The sequence below is a fragment of the Solanum stenotomum genome, chromosome 4 (genome assembly GCF_019186545.1).
Source record: "Solanum stenotomum isolate F172 chromosome 4, ASM1918654v1, whole genome shotgun sequence".
In the NCBI taxonomy this organism is placed as follows: Eukaryota; Viridiplantae; Streptophyta; class Magnoliopsida; order Solanales; family Solanaceae; genus Solanum; species Solanum stenotomum.
The window spans coordinates 42079000-42089584 of NC_064285.1; the positions used below are offsets into that span (position 1 = coordinate 42079000).

Sequence of the window (10585 nt, forward strand, 5' to 3'; positions counted from 1 at the left end):
TGAAAGTTGCTGCACATGCTGTGGGAGATGTAGATTTAGAGAACAAATTTGGTGCAGCAAGTGACAATATTCGGCGAGAGATAATATTTGCAAATTCTCTCTATCTGTGAAGTAGATAAGTGTTGGGTAGATTGATCAAGCTGTGTAGTCTCAGTCCCTAGTTCTTCATTTATTCAAAGTAATATTTTTCTGTTGTAAATAATTGGCAGATGTCCTATGGCTTACATATGTTATAGCATGAGATGTGACAATAAAGTGTCATTGCATGAGATGAAATCATAACTTTCTTGTTGTACTTATGATTATTTTAAAGGACTATAGTTTTTACTTCCTATAATTGATTACTCACATCTACAAAGAATGAAAAGAGCTTCTTTACCAAGTTAATCAATTTCTCATAAAGATGTGCCAATTTTCTGACTATATTTGTTAAAGTTATTGACATTGATAAATGTCACTAGGGGTGTCCATGACCGGATTAGTTTGAATTTTTAAAAGATTAAACCAAATCATTTGTGTTAAATTTTTTAATTTTTAAATCAAGCTAAACTAATAAAACTCGAGTTTTGCAACCTCGGATTTTTTGGATTTTTTAAAAAGTATTCATACAAACATACAAGTAACTTATGCTCCAAATATTTTCTTTAGTCCTCATCTACCTTATGAGAAATGAGTAACAAGAGTTCACTCTTGTTACTTTGTTGTTAACAATGACTTTGCCGGAGTTACAGATCATACAAGACGATGTAAGAGTTGTTATTGGCCAAAAATATTACCGTTGTTGTATACAAAACTTTGTCCAAAAAAATATCGAACCAGTATTTCAGATTAATGCTTTCGCTCAGTCGTTTTCATTGTTTTTGCATGTTCATATTTAGTTGCTCTTGAATGTGCTAGTATCAAGAGTTAGCTTGAAGTCGCTTGTGATTCTAAGAACCGTGTTACGACTAGGGGGTAGTCTTGGATCGTGACATTTATAGATGCCAAACTAGAATTTTTAATGTAGTCAAATTAAGAAATATCATAAGTTGGGGTCCAAATTTTAAATAAGTTGATTAGTGTATTCCTTTTTGAAGGAAATTGTTTTACTTTTTTTCTTAAAAAGTTGAAAAGTGCTAAAATTTTGACAGATCATATTCCATGATTATTTTTGGAGATTGGAAACACAATATTTAACTTGTCACATGGGCATATTTGGTAGAAAAGTTTTATGGAAAATATGTTTTACAAAATATGATAGTATATCCTTAGAAAACTAACATCTTGTGAGCCTTGGAAATGAACTCTAACAACCTGGGAAGTGAATTATAACATTTGAAAGATATACTAACATCTTTTGTAAAATATATTTTCCATTATACTTTTCTACCAAATATGCCCATGTCAGAATGTAAATATTGCACTTTCGGTCTCCAAAAATAATTATGGAATATGACTTGTCAAAATTTTAGCAATTTTAAACTTTTTAAGAAAAAAAGTAAAACAATTTTCTTAAAATCAAATTACACTAATCAGTTTATTTAAAATTTGGACTCCAATTTATGATATTTCTTAATTTGACTACAGTAACAATTCTTGTTTGACATTTATAAAAGCAAGATGCCTCTTCAAGTTATATATTCTACTCCAAAAGAAAGTGTTTATTTATGTTTGAGTATCAATTATGGCTACAAAAAAGCTTAGGGATACTAGGAACTATAGTGAAAACATAAGGAACTCCATCTTAGATAGAAGAGTAATAAGTTTGTTTAAGAAAGCAGAAGAACTTTCAATTATGTGTGATATAGAAGTCACCATAATTATTTTAAGGCCAGGGAGTATCCAACCCATTACTTGGAAATCTGCAAGTCTGGCTCAAGGTGTCTTAACAAGGTATTTAAGTTGTGAAGCAAATGAAAGGATTAAAAATTTTGTTAAACATGAAACCTATCTTCAATGCAAAGCAGAAAAGAAAGAAAAACAAATTAGCAAATTAGAGAAAATGAATGAGGAGAAGGAAATGGAACTCCTCTTCAATCAACTAGTGGAGGGAAAGAGTATTAATGAACTTGATGCAAGACAGATGAAAGGTTTGTTAAAGGTGTGTTCTGCTAAAACGGGTAAAATAAATGAATGAAAGAAACAACTGAAACAACCTCTAAATCCTCCATCCAACAACGAAAATGTCACCCTATTAGCAAGTCCAATGGGAGATTTATTCAATGACTCGTGGTTTATTGAGACTATGGCTACATTAGGGGATGGAAGCAGTATAGAGTCTGCACCAACAAAAGCCAATGACACCAATGTTGGAGATAATGGACATTCCAAGGATCTCGATTGAGAATATAATAATTATGTTGTTCTATTATTGTTTTTTCATGTTGCTTTTTTCATAGTGTGTCTTAGTTTGTTGCATTTTTTTTATCACATTTCGTGTTATCGTACTTTTATTTATCTATGAATGTTATGTTGGAAAAATAAACTAATGTTGTTCAATCAACAAGTTATTTGTGTCAAACTTTTGGACAAAGTTGAATCTTTATATTTAGTTTTATATATTTATTTCTCTTCAGTTTAGTAGCTTATGGTGTTTGATACAAAAGGTATTTCATGTGCATATTAAGATTTAGGAATTTCACCCTTTATGTAGCAGCCTCAATCTTTATGAATTTTCCAAAATAAATATTCTAGTCTCAATATTCACCAATTTTTAGTCATCTCTCTCTCTCTCAAGTCTTAATCTTTATCAACTTTCCGAAATAAATATTCTAGTCTCAACATTTAGTCGATTCTCACTCTCTCTCTTTCTCTGTCATCGCAATTGTTAGTGGACACACAGTGGAAATTTGGTGGTTGTTCTAACCCTGGGAACAATTTCAAGCAATTGTTAGTTACTTCTGAACTTGAAATTTCCAAATGAAACTAGAGAAAGAGTAGGAAAAGCTTCACAGAACATTCGAACTAGCATATGACGGGGATAAGACCAAAGGATTTAAAGCCCATTATTGTATTTTAACATTTACGATCTTAAGGATATGACATCCAATGTAAGCACAAGAAAAAAAATTAGTTTTATGTGTGGACATACTTACATTTTATTGTTGTTTCTTTGAATCTCTAGTTAGATAAAGGCATTTTATTGTAGTTTAATACCGAAGATTCGCTCTCCAAAATTAATTAAAATACATTTTAAAATGAAAGATGTCACTAAGCAAAGTTTTTTTTGGTAAATGCCTTTTCTATTCCACCTCGAAATGTAACCTAAACAAAAAGATGGTGCAGATCTAGTGGTGTTCCTTCTACAAGAGGAAACCTGTAATAAGCAGGACTTCCATCACAAGGACATTTTACATTTGGCACAAATGACTCTCCTCGTTACACAAATGTGTACATTATGTACACCAACCTAATTGACCTCAAAGACAGAAAAACAAGCAGGTTGTTGTACATAATGACCTAGTTGTTGCAGTTATGAACTATGAATCACAGGGACTCCCAACATTGCTTGGTTTAAACAGGCTGGATATGGCTAAGAGTGTCAGCTTCAATTTTCAACCAACTATCAGTTGCTTAAACCACCAAGCGAACTGGCCAACAAAAGGTAAGCTATTCTATAGGTACGAATCCTAGGGAAGAAATCAACGAATAGTCACATTTTGCAGCAGAAATTTAGCAGAACACTTTTATATGAGACATCCAACAAGTTCAGTGGAATCGAAATGTAAAAAGATTTCGATTGTATAAACTTATATATTTAAATATATGTGTGTGGTATTTAGATATAAAAATTGTGATGTCTATTCTCAGTTGGTTTAACCAAACTATGAAACTCTCTCCCTCTTAATAGATTCGGCAGACAGAAAAACATTTCATTACTCAAAATTGAACATATTTTGATCTTCTTATGCATTGAGTTAGCTTTCTAGACCTATATCACCAACTTACTTATGCCACAACAACACCACCATAAAACTACATTATACCAGAGCGAGGGGAGAAAAAGAACTCGAGTGATTTCATGGCTACAGAACCACACTTATCTTCATGTTCATCGATTGAGATTTGTTTCAAATGGCACTCTGAGCTACAAAATGCCTTCTCTCCTCTGCATGAGCATCACATAAGAAAAAAAGTGATATTACTAAACTTGTACTTCATTCCCCAAGTGAAAAGACAGGGATAATATATATTTTCCCTCCAAAATATATATGTCCTACTATATAACTAAAATTCTCCAAATCAAAAGCACACACAATTTGTTCTAGTGTGCTAGACCTGAAGGAAGAAATCAAGTCGGCGACAAAAAGAAGCAGTCAGCGCATCGCCGAGCAGCTCCACGAAGCAGTGATAGATCGCCCAAAGTTACAGAAACCAAGGATGCTGAATGCCAAGGCGAAAAGGCGATGGAAGAGATGAAAGGACGGCTCGCCAAGCAGTTCGGCGAGCCTGACTTACTTCGCCAAATGTCCATTCGTAGCTTATTTTTGGCGACTATAAATTAAGATTTTGAACATTTAGTTTAGCATATTTTGACATCTATTTTTCATTGAAACAACTTTAGAACACTTTTCTCTATAGTTTTTCTTAGCTTTGAAGAATTGGAGAATTTGGAAGTGGGTTTCAGAGATTCAACAAATTCAAGCATTGTAAAGGCAAAATCACTCTTACCCAGTTGATGGATAATCAATTTGGTAACTGTTTTTACCTTTTTATAATGTTTGGCTAAAACCCCAATTCTTGGGTTGTGATCATGTGATTATGGGTTGAATTAGTTTATGAGTACTGCTAATTACTAGTTTAAGTGTTTTTTAAAAGTGAGTTTAATCATTAATCGTGGTTTAATTTAATAATGGTAGTTGCAAATGCAGTTCTATATTTGTGTTCTTGGCTTGCTCAAGAGAGAGGTTTTAGAACTAAGATTATTGATTGATGGTTTGTGGGTATTGGGTTGATATGGGTTTAGCTTGAAAGAGTGAATCCTAAACCCAATCTCACTCATTTAGCTCAAGAGAGTGAATGAATTAAGGTGTGGGTTGTTCTTCATTGTCATGCTTGTTGATGTTCGAAAGAAATCACCTGATTCGGGGTAGTTGTTCGAGAGAAAACTATCTCCCTTATAGTCTAGCCTACTCGCTGATATTAACTATTTACTAGTAGTTGCAATTACCGATATGCCTATATTTTCCTATAATCGATCACATGCCGATAATCCTTCTCCCTATTGTTACTTCAAATTGTTTGTGACTGTTGTGTAGTTGACAATTGAAAACTAAAACCCCCCATTTGACATCCGTGTCACCCCTTTAATTTTTTAATGTCTTTTCCGATAATATTCCTATTGTTGACTAGACCGCATTCATACTTCTTAATTAAATTTAAAAACACGTACCGCTCCCTGTGGGATTCGACCCCAACTTATTTGGTTGGATTTTATACTGATTTACGATCATTTGCACTTAGAATTGGAAGAAGTGTGCTTGAAACGTTAAATCAGGATTCACTCTTTCGAGCTGAACCCATATCAACCCAATACCTACAAACCATTAATCAAAAGCTTTGGTTCCAAAACCTCCCTCAAGCAAGCTAAGAACTTAAAATTAGAATTGCATTTGCAACTACAATTCATAGATTTAAACACAACTAATGATTAAACCCACTTCAATATAGCATTTAAATCAGTAATTAACAATACCCATAAGCTAAATTAACCCATAATCACATGATCACACCCCAAGAATTGAGGTTTTAGCTAAACATTATAAAAAGGTAAAAACAATTACCAACTCGATTAGCCATCGGCCGGGTAATACTCTCCAAACCTTTACAATATTTTCCAAAGGTTAAATTCAAAGATCCACTTCCAAATCTTCAAGTTTGAGCCTCAAAAAGCTTCAAAGTCTACAGTGGAACTCTACAACTCAAAAGAAAACTCTTCTCAATAACTGTATAATTGCAAGATAATAAATTTACGGTTCAAAACTCAATTTATAGTTACGCAAAATTTGGCCTGAAAAACCATTGGGCGAGATAAGTCGAGCACGCCGAGTGGTTCGACGATCCGCCCTTTTCTCTCTTCCATCGCCAAATTGCATTGGTTCTCAGCATCTCAAGTCTTGTAACTTTGGGTGATCCAGAGTGTTGTCGCGGAAACGATCGGTGATTCACCGACTGCCCATTTCTGTTGCCGACTTGGTTTCTTCCCCAGGACTTGCATAGTGGAGAGCCACTTGACGATTCGTCGAGTGGTCTTGGCAATCACCAAGATCGCTCTTTCTCTACTTCTTCAACTTGTTTTGCTCTTTTATGCTTAGTAATGTCTTTGCCTTGCTCCTTAGCTCATATACCTGAAAATTAAGGCTTTAATATCTGTTTATAGTACAAATTAGGCATTTGAGGACACTAGAACTATCAAAACAAAGCCCTAAATAAGCCCAAATCTTGGACTCATCAAGGTCTGTGTCAACTGTCAAGTAAGGGAATTGAGGTAGATCCTAAGAAGACAGATGTGGTCAAGAGTTGGCCTATATCTCTAACTCCTTTCGACATTAGAAGCATTTTGGGGTTGGCCGGTTACTATAGAAGGTTTGTTGAGGAATTTTCTTCCATTGCTTCTCCTTTGACGACTTTAACTCAAAAGAAGGCTAAGTTTGTGTGGTCGAAAGGTTATGGGAAAAGTTTCCAAGAGTTGAAAGATAAGATTTACTTTCGCTCCGGTGTTGACCTTATCGAAAGGTATGAATGGTTTTGTGGTGTATTGTGATGCCTCTAGACTTTGGTTGGGATCTATGCTTATGCAAAATGGTAAAGTGATTGCCTGTGCTTCAGGGCAACTTAAGATCCATGAGAAGAATTATCCTACCCATGACCTTGAGTTAGCGGCGGTTGTGTTTGCCTTAAAAATATGGAGGAATTATTTGTATGGGGTCCATGTAGATGTTTTCATTGATCATAAGAGTCTAGAATATGTGTTTAGTCGAAAGGACTTGAATCTTCACCAAAAAAGGTGGCTAGAAATATTGAAGGATTATGACATGAGTGTCCTTTATCACCCCGGTAAAGCTAATGTGGTAGTGGATGCTCTTAGTAGATTGGCAATGGGTAGTGTGGCTTGTTGACACCCAATTTTGGACCTCCACAATATAAATTAATCATCGAGCTTCTTAAATTTTGAACGATTTGAAATAATTGACTTTATAAAATTCAAAATACTTTCAAGTTAGTTTTATGTAATTTTGTCACTTTTTGGAACTTTTAAATAATATATATATTTTATATTATTAATTAGCATATTTTATAAATATTTGAAAATCATCTCAAAAAGATTTTGTTTTAATTAAATATTTGGTTAATTAGTTTAGTTAGATAATAGTTTATATTTTTTAAATCATTCGGTTTATTATTAAGTTAATTATTTTATTTCATTAAGTTTAAGAAGCTCCTTAATTAATCTTATTTAAATTCATCTTAGATTTTAGCCGAATTTGTATATTAAATTCAATTCGGCTATATTGTGAATTCTATGGCAAAAATTGCAATTCATTTAGCCATTTTGTATTTGCAAATCTAACCCTTTCTATTACAAATTTTCACTACCATTTTGCCCCACCCTTAAACCCATTTGAAACCAAATTTTGGACCTGAATTCATTAATCACAACAGCCCACCCATTTCGTAGCCCAAATTCAATTCTAATAATACCCAACAAACATACATTGACATAGACATACAACAACAAATAGTACAGTACGCTACCCCTCCCCGATACTCTTCGTTCCTCTTCTTCCTTCGTGAACCCAGCCAGAATGCAAAACCCAGATGCCCAGAAAACGTGAATCCAGCCCAAAACTTAGACCAGTAGCCCAGCAAATTGACCCAGACGTCATCCTCTCCCTCTCTCCCTTATCCTTTTCATACAAAAATCTTCCAGGTGTCACAATCTTGTAGCTCGTTTGTCCTTTGCTCAAATCAGATGAGTACAAGGTTGGTACAAATTTGAGCTGGCCAACCTTATCTTGGGGGGGAATTTTGAAATTCAAATTTGAAATTTTACCCATTCTCCCTCTCGATTCCCCCTCAAACAACCCTAAATTCCTCCTATATAAACTATTGTTCTTCTTCATTGTTGGGTGTGGGCATTTTTTGGTAGAAAATCCATCAAGAGTTTAGTTTACGAGAGAAAGAAAGATTGAGTAAAAAATATAGAGAGGTCTGACTATCATTTTACCTACAAAATAATAGCTTAGAAAAGAATTTGGAATAGTCGAATTTATATCAAAGAAATTCTTGGAAATTTCCTAGTCTAAAGTTCTTTCATTGTTTGGATTTTCCGTTTGGACTCCTCGTTTGCTGTCCGAGTCTGGCTCGCGTCATAGGAGTCTCCTTGTAGTGGTGGAATTGTTCCTCGCTCGTTTTGGTCTCAGTCGCTGCCCGGAAAAAGGTAACAAAATCTCCACAGCCTTCTCCTCTTCTTCTTCTTCTTCTTCTTCTATTTTTGATATGTCTCACTAATGTGTTGTTGTGTCACTATTATTTGAACCTGAAAATGGGTAGCTCTAATACGCTATAGATTTCGTTCTTGAGTGATTTACTCTTAGTGTTAATTCAAAAAATTTCCAATTTGTAGTCATTGTTTTCGTCTCTCTGCTTCTCTGTCCGAGTTTACCTTGTTCCTTCTTGTATGCTTGCTTGAATGTTGCTGGATCCACTTGTTGTACTGTCTTCAAGCTTTCTTTTGTTACCAGTTGACACCATATTCAGAATAGTCAAGAGGCTTAGGGGTTAGGTGTTGTTGTGGTTGTGATTTCTTTGTTCTCATTTCGATAGTCTCGATTCTCCGCCTTAAGATGACATTAACTCTAGCATCAGTGTTAAATCTTTCTATTTTCTTAAAGTCGTGTCTTGAGTTGGTTTGAACTCGAGCTTATCATTCGTATCTTGTTTTGTTTTTTTAACGGGAATTTAGCTTGATGTTGTATCATGGCTGATATATTTTCTGCCCTAAAAATATATTCTTATATTGGTAGTAATGTCTTGATTTACTTGTTCTACGTGATGGCATGAGTCTTGGGTCATTTTCTTTGAAATGGGATGCAGAATTAGCTAAGGTAGGACATTAATTGATATACGTTGCTTATGTGTGATTATTTTTATTATGGTAATTAGTTAGTCTTGGGGTCAATGACACTTTGAATATATAATGGTTATCTTGTTTCCCTTGTTATGTTGTAGAGTAGTTGTAAAATGATAATGGTCTTCTCTTAAGTAATTGCAATTGTTGCCTCTATTTAGTAAGGAACGAGTTTGAGTGTTTCATATGCATAGTAATTTGAACTGCGTCGTTTTCTTTTTCACTTGAGATGATCTGATTAGTGTGGCTTTGGTCCTTAACTTTTGACATGACTTAGTAAATTGTTGACCCTCTTGAAGACATTTATATAAGTTATTAAATGCTTGCCAAAGCTATTGTTGGGATTGGTAAAAATGTGAGCATAATTCATATAATTTTACATGTGTCATTATGTTAAATTATTATTTTGATTATGTAGTTATGTGTTTTAAATTGATGTTAACCATCTTTGGAGAGAATTCTGCTAATGTGTTTCTTATTTTTCTATGTTGCATGTGAAATTTGTTGGAGTTTACCACGAATTCCTATCTTCCCTCTTGCATTTCGGGAGAGCCATAAAGGCTCAAATTCCTCTATTTGAGTCAGCCAACCATCGAAAGTAAAGAATAGAAACCCAAAAATTGACGTACAGGTGTTCGGGACAAGTTAAAGGGCTTGATACACTCAATATACAATGATATACATCAGTTGTATGCGCTGAATATTGCATTGAAAATGGGTTAAAAGAGCCTTCAAATTTCGGATTTGTATCTTTGTAATTATTGGGCCAAAAGCCCATTTATCCTGATTATTATCTTGTTAGAATTTAGGACAGAAGATGGGCCTAAGGCCCAAAGAAATAAAATTCAATCTAGTCTAGGACAGGTACAAAAGGTGGCAAGAATTGGGCCAAAAGCCCAAAGAAAGCATTTCAGCTTTTATGCTAGTTATTAAGACAGGTGCAAGTGGACAAAAAGGTCCAACATGAAATTAGGCCCAATGCCCAAGTACTGGCCCAGACGGACAGAAAATCAGACTTGGGCCCAAATCTCTCTCTCCTCATTACTTATGTTTTATATTTGTTTAATTGTCATTATTTGCTTATTTGTTAGTCAAATTTTAGGGTTTTCCTAATTCAATTCCCCAAAGGATATCTATTTTGAGTAAACTATTTAAAATTAAATAAACGTTTGTTTTCTATTTGATTTTAAGAAAATTTGCAAAATGTTGCACCTTAGTAGCATTTCAATATCCCCATTTTCCCCTTTAAGATATTTTCAAATTTTAAATGGCTTACTTCTTAAATAGTTTAAGTGTACATGCTTTTATTTTAAAATCAATTAGCCAAATACTGTAATTACCAGATAACCGCATGTTAGCGGATGTTCTAGGTGCTTTAACACCCTTCCTAGAGCATTAATATGAACCCCAAACCTCCTTTATTATTTTCATTAGATTTTCTATTTTTAATCTTTTGAAAAGATAATTTTCTTAATT

At 34.1% G+C, this 10585-nt stretch overlaps 1 pseudogene; it reads left to right on the plus strand.

The window, feature by feature from the left end:
• Window positions 1-1663: 1663 nt before the first annotated feature.
• Window positions 1664-2323, plus strand: LOC125863090 (agamous-like MADS-box protein AGL36; annotated as a pseudogene).
• The last annotated feature ends 8262 nt before the right edge of the window (window positions 2324-10585 follow it).